Consider the following 16,455-nt stretch of genomic DNA (forward strand, 5'->3'; position numbering starts at 1 on the left):
CAGCACACTTCTCTTCTCATTAGTGCTGAGAAACCCAAAATGAAAGGTACTGTTGAATTGGAAAATATTATTATTACAGTAAAAGTCACAAGGAATTGGATTTGCACAAAACTATAAAGCAAAACACACTGAGATGATTCATTATGCATCACATGGAGAAAGACGTAATGTTGTTAATATGGGAGAACAGATGTGTCTATGTATTTTAAGTATCTCTTTTTCTTTTCTCTGATGAAAAGTTGTTTTTTTAATCCAAACAAAAAAAGAAGAAAGAAAGAAAAAAAAAAGAATGAAAGCCAACCTGATCTTGATTACTGGTACTATTGAGACAGTTCACGGGGAAATGAAAGCAGTCACTGCTGTTGCCATTAATCTCATTTTATGTTAGTTTGGCTTTTACTGCAGAAAGTAAAAACTCTTGGGTTTTCTTTCCTCCCCGGTCCCATATGTGAGTTAAAGCAAAGCTGACAAGCAAGTCCTTGACATAACCTCACGCAGGCTGTGGTTAGGAGCTCTCGAGCAGCCACAGCCCAGATGTGATTTCCTCACTTTATTCAAATTAATTGGGCTCAAATTAAAAAGGCAGCTCTTTGTTTTGGTTTGGTTTAAACAGACAGTGCTGGGGGGCACTCGTCGCCTCGTTATCTCTGGTTTTTCATGGTACAGTTGTTTGGATGTGGGTGTGAAAGAAAGTTCATCCTTTTTCCATTCTGTCACACCTCAAGCATTTGGTGCAGGGACCCAAAAGCTGTGCTGAGCTGAAGAACAATCCCCTGGGATTTCACTGTGGCTGCACTCCCACCTTGCCTTTGAGACCGAGGCCACTTTGTCACTGTCCAGCAGATAAATCCTCCACCCTGAGGGGCTGAGCTCCCTCCTGCAGACACGACATACTTTAATATCCTTTATTGCACAGAGCAGGGGAAGGCAGATCTATAAAATTTATGTAATGATCCTTCTGGATTTTAAAAAGATACATTTATACAACGGAGGTGCTCCTTAGGAATCCCAGAGCACTTGTTTGAAATGCACAGGATTTTTTCTGTCTGTGTTGCACTAGAGACTGCCTCCTCTGTTTACTAAGGAGCAGTGTAGCCTCTTTATTTCTGCTTTTAGTATCCAAGTTAAAGATGAAAATTCAATAAATTAAAGAGAATGCTGAGCAGTAAATGGGTGAAGAAGCCACGTAGGGCAAAGGGATCTGGTTCTAGAAATGGTTTAGGGGAGCAAAAGCAATTGCAGAGTCTGACCTTGCAAAGGAGAAACACTGGAAAACATAAAACATCCTCCTGGCTTGAGAAACCTCCCATGGCACTGCTTGGTGACCCTCATGATTGCTGTCATTAATTAAGGACTATTTTATAAGCACCCAAAGACTTCCTAGGTCTGAGCCACTGTCAGAAGTGATGAGTTTTTAATGGCAACCAGCATGCCTGAAAAATTCCCGTATTGTGGAGGCAGAACCTCCCTGGGGAGCCGAGTGCCTGCCCTCTCCTGGCTCAGATTTTGGGGTTAATTGGGGCAGCAGAGAGCTCGGAGTCCCCACAGCAGGGTGCAAACATCTCCGTGCTCGGGCTGATGTTTGGTTTCAGAGCCCTGCAAACAGAGCAGGGCAAGGTTTAGCTCTTACAAATCACACTGAACCAGGGGACACATTTTATTATTTGGCAGCAAGTTTATCTTCTGTGCTGAAACTGAGCCCGAAACAAGATTCCCACTCGGGTTTGTTTGCTCACTGGGAAGTGCAGATAGAAATGGGAGGATGCCACAAATGAAAAGTCTGTTTAGGCCACATAATCTCCTTCATTAAAGTATCAGTGATGCTGGATAAGGCTCACTCGGGAACCTATTAATGGAAACACATCTGCTGCGTTCATAATAATAAAAGACTGGCTGTAAAGTGATTAATTGCTGTTAACAGAAGCAGGTCCAGCTTTGGGAAGGCAAATATGTGGCACATTTGGATGTGCACAGAAGGCTTTGCACAGATGAGCACAGCTCTTGCTAAGCTCAGCTTGCAGCACTGCAAGGACAGCTCAAAGGCTTGGGCTGGGTCAGGTCGGGCCACCTCACCTCTGGCTGAAAATGCCACCTTTCCCAGGCTTCCCCAAGTTAGGAACTAACTGGAAAAGGAGCATCACTGCCTTTTTTTTCTGATTCAAATGCATTTTATCAGCAGTGCTTGTATTACGGTGGTCACAAGGGACCCTAATCAAAGGGGGGCCCTCCTGGGTTAGACACTGTCCAGGCCCAGAACATAAACCAGCTCTTCCTTTTAGGAACTGAAAGGCTTGCAGATAACCAGAGCTTGGGAAGGGAAAACCAGACACGGAGTGGGGAAATGCCAACACCTGCCTGGAGTTTAAGAAGACAACTGAGAGCTTCTAGGTCTTGGGTTTGGATTTCGGGCCCTTCTTTAGGACTGGGGAATGATGGATGAGATCCTCAGAGCCCTCAGCAGAGCCACAGCTCCTGGTGCCTGCACAGGGCTGGGGGAGCCTTGGCTCTGGCACAGAGGGGCCAAGAAACTGGGCAGAAAAGCAATCACCCCTGTTGGAAAGATGCTGGGGATGCCTGAACGGGCAGCTCACACACATTCCCAGCTCGCAGGCACTCTGGAAGCAGGAATGTCATACCCTGTCAGAGGGAGACAAAGCCTGAGCCAGACTGGCAGGAAAAGAGGGCTCGTTGCCAGCACATTGATTAGAGCTCAGATGAAGATAAAAAGGCTGGAGATGCAGTGCACAGTCTGGAATTGTGTGTTTCTGGGGAAGATCTAATGTATTCATGCTGTCAGGTCACATACATTAGGCCCAGAAACCTGAGGTTTGCTTTCTTCTTTTTTTCCCCCCTTTTTTTGGAAGCACTTGGAGCAAATATATTGAATGAGACATTTGCAAGGATGGAGCCCATTAATAACACAAGGCCAGTGCAAGGCTGCAGCCTCATTCATGCTGCTCTGGGGAGCCAAGGAAATTAAAATCCTCTCCGTTTCTTTTCTGCACTGGGGAAATCAAAGCCAAGCCCTGAGAAGGGGCTGATTGGAGACAGGTGAAATGCCTGTTTGTTTTTAAAGCCTTACAGCTCTCATTTTTGATAGTCCCTGGGTTTTCCAAGTGCCTTGTGCAGATACCAGAGGAAAAGTGCCTGGAAGAGAAGAAAACCGGTCTGAGGAGCATCAGAGAACCAGGAACTTTTCAGCTACCAACTTCCCAGCAAAGACTCCTTGCTGACAGCTGCTGGAGGTGCCCAACTTGTGTTTTATCCCTCTACAGTGTTCCTACTGTGTTCCTCATGCCACAGACTTGCAAGTCTGTGAGCCTGCACTCTGATTCGTGCTAAAAACCACAATAAAACCTTCCAGGAGTCTCAGAGAACAAGGAAACAATAAACCAGACAACAATTACCCAGTTCTGTGCATGATATATTGTGCAGATAACATGAACTCATGGATATATGGAGATTTTATTGCTGGATGCAAGAAACATCTTATTTAAGTGCACAAAGAGCCCTGTCTGTGCCCCCACAACCCTCAGCACTGCTCCTGGGCCAGGCAGCCCCTGTAAATCTCCATGCAGATGTCCATTAGCTGATATTAAGTGGGCAGACAGACATCAGAATGACTTTGTCACGAATGTGATGCTCTCATCTGAACAGATCTAAACGGTCTTGTTTTATAACTGCTTCCTGCAGTCAACCTCCCATGATAGCCCAGACTTGCTAACGTTCCTTTTATTGCTGCCATCTGATTGTATAACTCTGCACTGATAGCAGCTCTTCATATTGCATCGATTAGGCAGAGAACAGGAAAATGAACAAAATGTACTCATTCTGTTTATAGTTGGAGCTATAATTTTGTGGCCCTCCTTGGACGCCTCAGCAGGAGAATCAGATGCACTTCTCTCCCCGTTTGGCAATGCTCTCCTGCACTGGCTGGGAGCTGTGGCCAAGTTCACTCAGCTCCTGCTCTCACAAATGGGTTTTTTTAAGGATGTAGGAGATGGAGAGGGCTCCCAGGGCAACTGCTGGGACACAGCAGGAGCTTGTGTTAAATACAGAATTTCCAGAGGAGACAGGCTGTTCATCAACCCTGCTGTGGGGTGCTTGGGAGTGAAGGTTCAGGGTGAAGCATGAGGGAGGAAGGTGATGATGATGATGATGATGAACTTGACACAGGTTCTCTTTGCCCTCCTGATGTCTTGAGAGGCTGACCTAAAACAGAGGCTGGACAGAGCTAAAGAATAAAGTGGGGATTTATTAAAAGGCCTTCAAAGGATGCACCTTGGGCAGCACAAGAGCCCGGCCAGGGCTGCACCCAAGTCCAAGATGGACTCTGAGTTTTCACACTTTTATAAGTTCTGGTCCATTTCCATGTTGGGTTCATTGTCCAATTCCAGCTCCAGGTTGTGCAGTCCCATCCTCCCAGTTTGCTCTCCTCAGTTCCCTGCTGTTTGCACTTTTTGGGCCTTTGGGGCCTTTTTGTTGTTTGCACTTTTTGGGCCTGAAGCTGCAGTGGTGTCCTTGGTTCTGGGGCTGGAAAAGGATTGTTGTGTGTGCCTGAGCTGTGAGGAGAGCTGCTGACACTTCACATGAACCCCAGAGTCACACACACCAAGGCAGTGCAGAATGTGGGAAACATGGAAGTTAAACTTCAGGCATCACTCCTAATTAGGAGCACGGGGTTATTGCTCCTCATCACTGAGGTCACAGACTGCTTTAATGGACAAAACCTGGCTGCCTCCTCCTCTCAGTGCTGCCAGCCTTGCCTGCTCTTGCTTTGAGGGGCTGAGATGGACACTTCACTCGTTTCAGCCAGGAAAAAGCTCTTTTCTTGCTCTGCTGTGCTTTGGTGAATTCAGTGGTGAATGACTCAAGGTTACTCTGATTAAATTAGAAGTTTCAGGTAGTATGAATCTGATCTTTTACACAAGAAACAGAGAATAAAAAGGAAATGACACATTTCTCTCTCCTCTTGAATTCCTATTTAAAGGGAAGTATTTTTAATAAAATCACTTATTGGTTTCCGGGCCATAGGGTGAAATCTCTTCTATATGGCAAGAAAAGTTCTTTTCCTGGAGTATTAACTACTTAAGTGTTGAGTGTCAGTCTTGCACCATTTCCCTCAGGTATAAAGATTTAAAAAGAAAGCAGTTTGGCAAAACTCTGTAACATTGAGAATGCAAGTCTCTGCAAACTGGGCTAGACTAGGACATTTCACTGGGTTCAGAGCCAAGCCAAAATCCCATATGAGGCTAATCCCAAAATGAGAGACCACCCTGGTTTATCCTCACCCACTGCTACTGGAACGTGTGCACCAAAGGTTTTGTGGGAATGGAGCTTTTTCCTGTGTCACTATCAAATTCCTCTGTTTATAGCTATGTGAAAAGGGATAATTAAAGGACAGGAAAACTGAACCCAGTTTCCTCAGTTTCCCCATTTGCTGAACTTTCTCATTCAACCCAGTGCTGCTTTTGTTTTGTTTCTTTGCTGACTGAAGTTTCTCCCAAGGAGATTTCATGGCATTTTTAGCCAGGCCAAAAAAAAAAAAAAAAAAAAAAAAAAAAAAAAAAAAATCCCAATTTTTGTAAAAGTCCATTAACCAATATTAACCTAATGATCTGCTTAAACTGCAGGGATGGAGATAAGATTAGATAACAAAAAAACCCCAACCAATTAACAGAATTAGGCAGTATTGAGGAGGCAAAGAAAGGTGTAGGAGGTCACTTGTGGATGTCCCAGGTGATGCCAGCCCAATTCCCATCCATAGGAATGGAGCTGCCCTCAGACAAGCTCTCAACCACAGCCTCTGAAGTTTTGTCCACTCCCATTTTCCCAGTCAGGGCAAAAATTTGTCATTGGCAAAATCAAGATTAAATCAAGCCTGAGTAATGTGAATGGAGATCTGAAGTTATCCTGGCACAGAGATCCATTTCCTGCTCTGACGGATTTAGAAGTGCTCAGGTTCCTGCTGGGACTGGAAAGTTGTTTCAGAACATCTTTCCTGTGATGCTCAGAAACCTCCTGCATGTTTCCCCCCTCTATTTACTCACAACCAGCTTGATTTGGGGCCAACATTGTCCTTTAGCTGAAATAACTCTCTCCCTTCCCTGGGGGTTTACCTGGGCTATTTATAGCAAGCAATCCCTTTCCTAGCCCTTTCCTGCTTTTCCTAGCCCTTTCCTGCTTTTCCTAGCCTAAACAAAGCTATTTTAGCTTCTCCTCCCCCTCCCTGATTGCCCCACATCTTCCTCTGCACCTGCCCCATCGAGGTCCTGGTCCTGTGCCCCACTCCAGGCAGGGACCTTCCCTGTCCCACCTGCATTTTCAGCTCTCCTGGCACTCATTTATCCCACAAGCTCTGGTGCAGCCCCATTTTCCTTTTCCATTCGTGGTTTTCTGAGCCCTGTTCAGCACAGCAGCCTCTGCCATTTGTCCCTTGGCTCATTTCCATGCCATCCTCTGTTGCTGTCCCTCCCTCCAAGCCACCTCTGTCAGCAGGAGGAGGTTATGGTCAGTGGGACAAAGACATTCTTTGGAGTTTTCTACTGCCACAGCAATATAATTTCCCTGATTTATCCCTGAAATCCTATAAATAGGCTACTGGCACAGACTGGCCTTGTTATCTGTGCTCCCTTTATAGCCCAGATTTTTTGTCTCATCCTCAGACTCGTGCACACAGGGAAATTTTGGTGATGTCTGGATTTCTTCAGTGGATATAAAAGGAGGCCAGGGCATGAGCCCAGGATTACTTATTTAGCTTTGAGACACCCTGAAGTCAGATAAGGTTAATTTCACTTTTAAGTATCTCCATCAACAAGGTAGTGATGGCTTTTAGGTACATCAGCTCCAGCTGCTGAGCTGCAGCTCAGGAGCTGCCTGACAATAAATAAATACTTTTTTTTCTGAAGCTGAGATAGGCTGTCATTCATTTTGGGCACCTGCACGTGAAAAGAGAATGAGGATTTTGAATCTCCCCATCATCACTCAAAATCTGCTTGTTTTAGGCTGTTATCAAGCCAAGGAAGTGATGTAACATTGCTGAAAACGCTTTTAATTGTCTGAAAAAACCTTGGTGGGGTCGAGGGTGGGCACTGCTAGCCCTGAGTGAGAAAGGGCCCTGCTCTGCTCTTACACCAGACCAGGGCTGAGGCAGCACCCACCACACGTGGGCATCTCTGCTCTCCTGAGGATGGGCCACTCCTCAATTTCCCCAATTTCCTCAATTTCCTCGATTTCCCTGCACTCTTGTCTTCACAAAACCTGCACCTCAGGCCATCAGGTCACTCCCCAAGTGACAGGCACATAAATCCTGGGGCTTTTTGTTCTGATGGAAACTGGGCAAGAAAAGGCACTTGGAGCTCACGATGGAAAATATTTCTGAGAGCAGCAGTTCTGCTCAGCAAGCACAGGAATTATTTTGGAGCACAATAAATCTCTGTAGTTCTGCAGCTTCACTTGTCAGCTGGAGCATCCTCCCCAGCCCAGATCCTGACAGCTTTAACTGTTCCTGGTAGGAATTCATTCAATTTTCCTCTTTTCCCCCATTACATTCACCTTCCATGCCATGGAAGCTGAAAATATACAAACTGAAAGCATTTCCTTCTGTTTCTAGGGTGAGAAAGATTTGTCTGCGTGTGAATGGGAGCAGCTTCATCCCTGACATCAACTTTCCAAGTGCCTCAAGTTGGGAATCAACCCTGAAACCTCCTGCTGTGGATTTGGAGCCTTTCCCCTGAATATCCCCCAAACAGATGCCTGAAAAAAAAAAAACCCTCCTGGAGGTGTCATCACAGAATGCCAGAATTAGCTAGGTCAGAAAAGAATCCTTGAGATCATCAAGTCCAGCCTATGGCATGGGCAAAATGATGACTTCAGGGAAAGAAAAAGCAGGAACTCACTGTTAAAGTTTGTGAACAAACCTGACCCCACTGGCAAAGGACTGGTTCCATTTGGCTTTCAGGCAGCCTCCAGCTTGAGGCCAGGGCTGAGTTAAGAACTCAGATGTCTTTGGATAAATTCAATGGGAATCTGCTGGCATAGGGGAAACAATGCTGAAATATTCCAGGCTAGATTATTAGAGAATGGGGAAAAAAATGCTACAGGTGCCTTGTAATTAATCTTGTGCCCTGAAATTTGCTTATGCTGTTTCTTTTCTTGTTTCACCTTGGTTTAAATTCTTCAGCAGGAGTGGAAAATGAGAAGGATATAAACGTTGTAGTCCTCAATACGTTTCTGAAACAAAAGAAAATAAACCCAAATTGTTTTCAGCCTGACTGTTCATAGGTGTCACCTTGTTTTCATATCTTCAGTTAAATACAAGTCCAAATATTAATTACTGTGTAACTAAGTATCCCTTTTCTTTAATTCACTACACCTCCAGTTCATGCTTTAATTTCGCACTCCAACTATTTAGAAATCGATATTTCCATTGGGTACAGGGGATTTAATTTCGAGCGGGGAAGCAGTGGATATATTAATTTCAAAAAGCAATTATTGGGAGCACGATGGCAGATGTTCTCCTGCAGAAACTTCTCTTCATCCTTCACGGAAAACATGAAAACATTCTTGGGAAAAACGCAGCCTATTTCAATTGCAGCCATTTTTTCCCACTCGGCTTTGTCAGGGGTGTCTTTAAATAGGAAGAGTTTCTTTCTATAGATGGCTGGAGTTAATCATTTCCCCTTGGAAACGCACCGGGAGACACGTTGGGTCGGATGTTGGGAAGAGCAGCGATGGGAATGGGAAGGGCTCGGGCTGGGAATGGGAGCTGAGCCTGCAGTCCCAACCCACGGGGCTGAGCATGACCTAGGAAGGAAGCAGAAGGATGTTTCCGAAACCCATAGCACACAATAATTCACTTTAATCTTCCGTTGGTGTCTTGCCTTTATGGAAGTGAAATAAAAATAAAAGGGCTCCGGGTGAGGTTTGCTGGAGCCTCCTGGGTTTGTGGCTGTCAGCGGGAGGAGCAGCTTGGTCTGACAGTCAGGGAAGAGCTACCCCAAGGATGACACGGGATGAGCTGTGCTGGGCCACACAAACCCTCGATTTTCCCTTTGGGAATACATTGGATCACGTAGCTCCAACAGGCCAGAGCAGCAGTAGGGTGGTGTGTCACACTGTGACACGGAATAACTCACAGAAGCAGGTTAGGTGTAAAAGGAAAGAAAAAGAACCTAAAAAAGCAAACTTTATTTTCTGACTCCACTATATATACAATAGCAAAAGTGACAGTGGATTGGAGGGTGAAACTGCCACCTCTCCAACCACTCTGGTCAAACTAACAGTCTATCAATTCTTATCATTATCAATAATCAATCATTATTTACATGAACATGTGTGAGAAAACTCCGTTGAAATATGCAAGCATCAGAAGGCATAGGAACTTTTAGAAGAACTTTAAAACTCTCAAAAGAACAGGGTGTCAGTGGTGTCTGCTTCCAGAGTTGTGGAGCCTCCATCCCTCAGTACCTTGAAACGGTAAAAAAAACCCACTAAAATAACTTTTGAGCAGATAAACCCCATGTTCCATGCCTAGCAGGAATTTTGGGCTATTAATTCAGACAATTTTTTCAGGCTGTAAAAGCAGCACATCACTAAACTCCTGAAATATTCCCCCCGATTGTTATTTTTTTCTTTGTGCATCCCAAATCCCACCGAGCTGCAGACGCCTGCTGTAAACCTGAGAGCAAAACAACCAACAACAGAACATTCCCTGCTTCCCTGGTTTTGCACAGCCTGGGAATGCAGCTCGTGTTACCAGCCCGGCGAGCGCCGCTGGCCAGGAGGAGAAAAGCAAATCGTTATTTAAGACATCATCCAGCTCCCAACGGGCCTCATCACCTCCGACAGATTTGTGAGTCACTCAGAGGAAATATTTTACTGCTATCCTGTTTGCTCAGCAGGTGGAAGGGAAATCGCTCTCACAAACCCTGGAAAAAAAGCTCGAGCAGGACTTGGATTTCAGCGGAGCCTCGGCGCTTTCGGCCGCGGCCTCGCGGCGAGTTTCATGTAGCGCCAGCAGTTTTCTGGAGATTTTGCAGAGGAAGACAAGACAAGATCCTCGGCATGAAGACTTTTTTTTAACCCTATCCCATTTTTGTGCTACTTACCCGCTTTTCATCTGTAAAAAGCTCTTTTTTTCTTATTCATTTTTCCTCTTGTGCTTGAGGATTTTTGATTCCTCTCTCTAAGAAACGTTGCTGCTAGATGAGAATTAGTAAATTTTTTAAAGACTACAGGGTAGGACTTAAAACAGGCTTGGGCAGTTTATAAACTTCACAAAAGAGATGAAATTCGCCCCTAAAGAAACCAGAAATTGCAGGCATCTCTCTTTTTCATAATCCAGTGAAAATAGGATAACAAACATTGCTGAGGAGATCTGAGAAAATTATTTCCCAAGACGATTTTAGGAAATTCAAAAAAATACATGTATAATTTGTACCAAGAACATTTCCTAGTTGGAAACACATCCAGTGAAAGAGGTAGTGGGCAAATTAGAACATCCTCCACTCCCAGAAAATTAACCCTTCTGCTGGAACTTTTGCCAAAAACTCTTCCAGGGTGTTGTGCTCCTTTGCCAAGGACTTTACGAGGATTCAGCAAAGGGAGAAGTGATTGCAAAAATGGGAAATTGTGGTGCTGAGGCACCTTGCTGGGAGCTCTGCTTGCCCCCAGCCTCCTCAGTGGTGGCAACACCACAGGCAGCAGAATTGAGGGTTTTGGTGTTGCCCTCTCTGCTCTCCCCTGGGACAGAGAATCCGTGAGGTCAGTGGGTGAGGTTTCCCTCCTTGGTGATGGGAAAACCTCAAGTGTGCACAGAAACCACCCAGGAGGGGAAGGCTGTGACTTTTTGAGACAATCCTCTAAGAGAGAGAGTGAGCCCTGAAAATCAGAGAATCCTTTAGGCTGGAAAAGAGCTTTAAGATCATTGAGTCCAACTGTTAATTTACGTTCTCCAAACATTCAGCAGACACCAATAACATTTAGTTGTGACTTAAATATCCCTCTTGTATTACTGTTGTTGGTCTTTAACCTTTATTATTTCGGTCCTCTAAAAGGTGGAGATGGGCCAATCCAACTCCTTAACCAAGCCTTGAATATAAATTACCTTTAAAGACCTTTTTGAGCCAATTTTTCTCACTGTTTATACATTTTAGGTTCGGCAGAAACCCCTTTCACAGCAACAACGAAGTAATGAATCCATTGTTCAGGGAAGTGTATAAAAGTTCTAAAGTTTCCTTAAAGATGTTCCAAAGTGATACCTGATCTGAGACCTATAGGAAATGTTTGAAAATATTCTTAAATAAATGAAGTCACTGGGTCAGTTCCAGCCAAGCTGAAGAGAGAACAATGCATGATTTAGAGATGGACCCTCTGCCCTTGTCATGTGCTTGTTTCTCCATCCAGAGGGAGGGTTTTGGAAAGCCCTGCAGTGTTTGGACACTCTCACACACACATTTCATCTTCAGCTTCCACCTGGGACTCGCAGTAGCCACACAGCAAAGAGAGCAGTTGTTTTTGTGGTTTCCTTCTGGCTCGGCCCACAGGGCTGATGCACCAGAAATCTTACGAGAAATTCTGCTTTGTTGGGATTTCCTGCATGATTTTGCATACAAAGGCTGCTCAAGCGATTCAGCTGACACGGTGATTGGAACCTGGAGATGATTTTCCCAAAACACATCGATTTGGGAACCTCTGCTTTTCACCCACTCCTCTTTGTTCCATCCTACGTACTTCCTGCATGATATAATTTGCATCTATTTTTTAATGAACCCTCACTAAGTGCCATTGTGTTCTGATAAAGCCCTGCCAGCCCAGGCTGAGCTGTAATTCATTTGCCAGGAAGAGATTTCAAGTCCCTGGGATTTAACAAGTGGCTGTGCATCAGCTGAGCTGGAGGAAATCTCCACATGTGCTTTTTTTCCCCTGGTTTTCTGCATCTGTGGCAAATGCAAACCCATTTTAAGCTTCTGTGTGCTGAATGTTACCTTGAAGGAAACACAGACCAGGCTTAGAAATGTGGGAATAACTCATTAATCATGGAATGGTTTGGGCTGGGAGGACCACCTCGTTAAGGGATTAAGGGATGACCTGACTGGGTCAGGCTGCTCAGGACCCCATCCAGCCTGGCCTTGAACACTTCCAGGGATGGGAATCCACGGGGAAATGGGGCTGTGTCTGCTGCTTGGAGTGTGAAACACACCCCGAAGTCTCAAGGAGAACCAGCACATTCAGCATTGATGAGCAGAGGCAGCGACTTTTCATCCCCAACAGCAACGTCCTAAAGCTCCATCTCGAGCTTCCTGACCAGACCTGAGCCCCTGTGCCCACCCAGCTGTGGCACCACCCCTCTGACCCTCCCTCGGAATATTCCCTTGTTCACACAGCGATCAGCAAACCTCCGTAATCCTAAACTGCTCTTCTTCCAAAATACAGGCAAAAAAACCCCAGCCAATCCCAACCCAGCTGAATTTTGGACTGGGAGATTTGACAGATAAATCCCTTTCACTCACTAATGGATGTGTGGGGCATTTTCATGTTGCTGGTCTGATCAAATCTACTCCTTTTGCTGTTTTCTTTCCCCAATGTCACCTGCACCCTTCTCTCCCATGGCCACAGCAAATCCCTGCCCCACCTGGGAAAAACAGAGGGAAAAATGCACTTGAAAAACAAAGTTAGGACAAGGTTGTGAGTGGAAAAATATTTAGCATGCATGAAGAGAAAAAAACTCTTGGTTAGAAAAAATACCATCAAAAAGTCCCCCCAAACCAACCCAAACCCACAGAAACAAACAGAAAAACCCAAGTTCTGTGACAGAGCTCCCTGTGATTGGACTGGGTGGAGGTCTCACGTTCAAGGAGAGGGAAGAAACAGCTTCCCCCTCAAAAATCTCCTTCAGAGCTTATTTCCAGACTTTTCTAGAGTTGTGGTTGGCATTGGAAGCTCTCCCCCCACCAGATAAAGGGCTGGAATTGAAAAAAGCCAGCGGGCCACAGTAGCCCAGTTTAATTGCAGCAAGACATGGAGCTGAACAAGTTAAATCTGTATTATTGCACTAATACTCCAAAGGGTTTACTGGACACTCTGAGTCACAGCGTGCTTCAGTCTTTTGTCTATACAGACTTTGCAATATTATGATTTTTTTTTTTAGCAGAAGGATCAGCAAAGGAAGTCAGACCAGAGTTTTTTTCAAGGCCATCAATCCCACAGAAGGTGAGAAAGCCCCATGGAAGCCCCTCTCCATTTGAGCAGCAATATCCTTCTGAGGAAAATTCTTTCCTGATCCTTGCTTTAAAGAAGTTATTTGAGATTAATGTAAAGACCATTTGTCATTTTGGTTATAAGAAATGCTAATGGCTTTAACAGCATTTTGCATTTTCTGCAAATCCAGCCTGTATTGCAAATTTCTCTGTTAGGCACAAAATAGGAAAAAAATAGTTTCCTCTAATCTGAATCACTCATCAATTCCCTGCTAATTGTCAGATGTGTTTATTGCACAGGAGAATTGATAACCTGTAATAAGATGTGATGGATTTAGCCAGCTGTGTTTTTGCAATTCCAGGCTGGTGTGTGTCCAACAGAAACCCAGGGAGTTACAAGAGTACAAAAAAAAAAAAAAAAAAAAGAGGAAGAAAAATGGGGGAAAAAAAGCCCAGTAGTGTTGATTCAGCACTGGTGTATTTTCTTCTCCTGATTATTTCTGTAATAACAAGTGTCTGATAAGTGGGTTAAAGACTGGCTGAAGGAGATGGAATTGGAAAGGAATTGCCATTGTGTTTGTTGATATTCCTCCAGTTAATTTGAAATGTAGGCAAGTCATGGAATGATTTAGACTGGCAACACATTTCACGAGCCTTTCCTTCTGGAGCTAAAAAAAGAGAACACCCTGTCTGGACTGGTCAGCACGCAACGTGTTTAGATAAGGAAGTGGAGTCAGAAGGAATAGTCCCAACATGAGGAATGAATGGAGACAGGATCTGCAGCTGGAAAAATGTCTGCATGGCCCACGGCACTGCAGCAGCTCCCTGCAGAAGTCAAAACTCTGGTCACAGATCCCTGCATCATCCCTGCCCATCTCTCATGTGATGTCCTCTCCTTTCCAGCCTAAAGAACCTCCAGCTCAGGCACCAAACCTGCCCACGGCAGGAGAGCAGGGCCAGGGAATGGCTGGGAGGAGCCAGCTCAGAAGTTCAGATCCCAGAGTTGAAGTTCCCCTGGGGGACAAACTCAGCTCCTGATGTACCAAGGCTTGGGGACAGTGTGGGACACCTTGAAGGTGTGGTGGTGTGGGAGAAGTTTCACAGCCACTTCTGTGAGCCAGAGAGGAGTTTGATAAGAGGATCCACGTTTACCCCTGAAAGAATTTCCTACCAAGGTCGCTGGCACAGAAACCAAGAAAGAAAGAAAGATAAAGAAGAGAAACCTGCAGCTGTCTGTTCCAAAGAGCACTTTGTTTGTCTTTCCTGACCAATAAGTGTAAACTTGAGTTTCTAATGATGTATAAAAAGCATGCATGCTAGAACAAAAACAGGTTTGAAGCCTCCTGAAAATGGAGAGTGCTGCTCTGTGTTGTGACTGTCTCAACTACGACATGGTGACACCTTCACCTGGAGATCTTCTCCTCAGTTTTCTTCTTTGATCAGCAAATCTTCTCCTGCCTGAATCCTGGCAGAATTCACCACCCCAAACGCTGGGACCAGCCCACATGACCCCTGCAGCTGACCACATCCTCCTCAGTGTTTCTTCATCCTGGCACGCTCGGCTAACCAGCGTGAAGAGAACAATTCACCCCTTTCCCACAGGGCTTTGAACTCCACCACCATTCCCGAGCACTCTGGGAGGAGTTGGGCAGGATTTGTGCAAACCTCCTGCAGCCCTTAAAACCAGAGCTGGTCTGCTGATGCCTGACTAATGAATGTGTGGTGGCCAAGGGGAGCTAATGAGACATGACCATGTTAGTCCTGCAGAAACCACAGTGATTAATCACACAACCAGGGGACTGAAGCCATGGACATCTTCACAGCAGACTCAGATGGTTTCCTGGAGGATAAATCCTACAGGGTGCAAGATTACCCAGCTTCATCACTGAACTTCATGAAGGATTTCCATCTGGACCACATTGGGTTAGATTAAAAAAGGCATGAACTGTATCCAGCCTGCTCAAATTGCAGGAAAACTTCTCCTTGATCACAAAAGAAGATAGGAATCAAAAAGATTTCCTTAAGGGAAATCTCAGAGTTCAGGGGTTTGACAGTGCCCCCAAATACAATTAGGATGTGGTGAACCTTATTTTGCTCTTCAATTCACCTGTGTGAACTGAAGTTGGAAATAGAAACATTACAGCAGCTTCCTGCACATATTTCCAGCCTGGATTTCATTAATATCTTCCCTGAGCTGGGATTATTTTGCTCATGTACAGTGTTCAAATCTGTTCAGGCTTTGTTTGGAAGCAGAAAAACACTCCAAATGGAGGCATCCCATGTAACCTAACAGAAGATGATACTGTTCAACAGCTTCTTTTTTTAAACAACTGTTAAAATTTAATACATAACCATATCCCACTACGGAATTCTACCAGAGTGTTAAAAATAACCCAACAGGAAGCATAAAAGCACTTATTAAATTCTACAACTATTTACAGTAATTTCTGCATATGACTCTATTAAATTTCCATGGCAGCTCAGTCCCATTTCTACCAGACTCCACAGAATTTTTCCAGACTGGTCAGCTCTTTCTTTCCAGTCCCAATGAACAAAGACATGGAGCAGCCACTTCTTATCAGAGATCTGATTCTATCAACACTGGTGGCTGTAAAAAAACCCACAGCACCGGCTTCTCAGCTGGTGAAATTCAGCATAAATGTGTCAGCCCTCAATCTGGGCTGCAGGACTGCAGCTCAACCTCTGCCTCGTGCTCACCTCAGCCCAAATCCATGTGCCTCCTACTTTTGGCTCCCATTCCCCACTCAGTCAGCTCACCCAGCTGTTGTTTGGAGCTTTGCTGTGTTTTAGTAGCTGTAAAATCAGCTGTGGTAGTTCATAAATTATGGGAGGGGTTCCGAGATGCTGCTCCCTCTAACATTTGCTGCTGGAGATGGATGGGACGGCCAAGGACTGAGGTCATTGATGCTCTGTGTTTAGCAGGAGAGGGGGAATTTGAGGAGCCTTCCAGCACAGACTGTCAGGGTTATGCAACTGGAGGCTCCACGGAGCCCTGGAAAGCTGCAGGAATTTCTGCTCAGGATGTAAAAAAACCTTCCCAAAACACCTCTGTGCCCCAAAGCCTGACACTTGCTGCCTTCCCAGGCACAAAGGCACAGCAGTTTCCATTACAGAGCTCATCTCATCTCCCCAGGTTGTGCTGGCCCCAAGGGCTGATGTAAAGACCGAGCAACCCGGATGGGTCATGCTCGGAGCTCTCACTGCCAAAAATTCTTCTGGGAACAAAGGCGCTGCT

The sequence above is a fragment of the Vidua macroura genome, chromosome 19 (assembly GCF_024509145.1).
Source record: "Vidua macroura isolate BioBank_ID:100142 chromosome 19, ASM2450914v1, whole genome shotgun sequence".
NCBI classification, from domain to species: domain Eukaryota; kingdom Metazoa; phylum Chordata; class Aves; order Passeriformes; family Viduidae; genus Vidua; species Vidua macroura.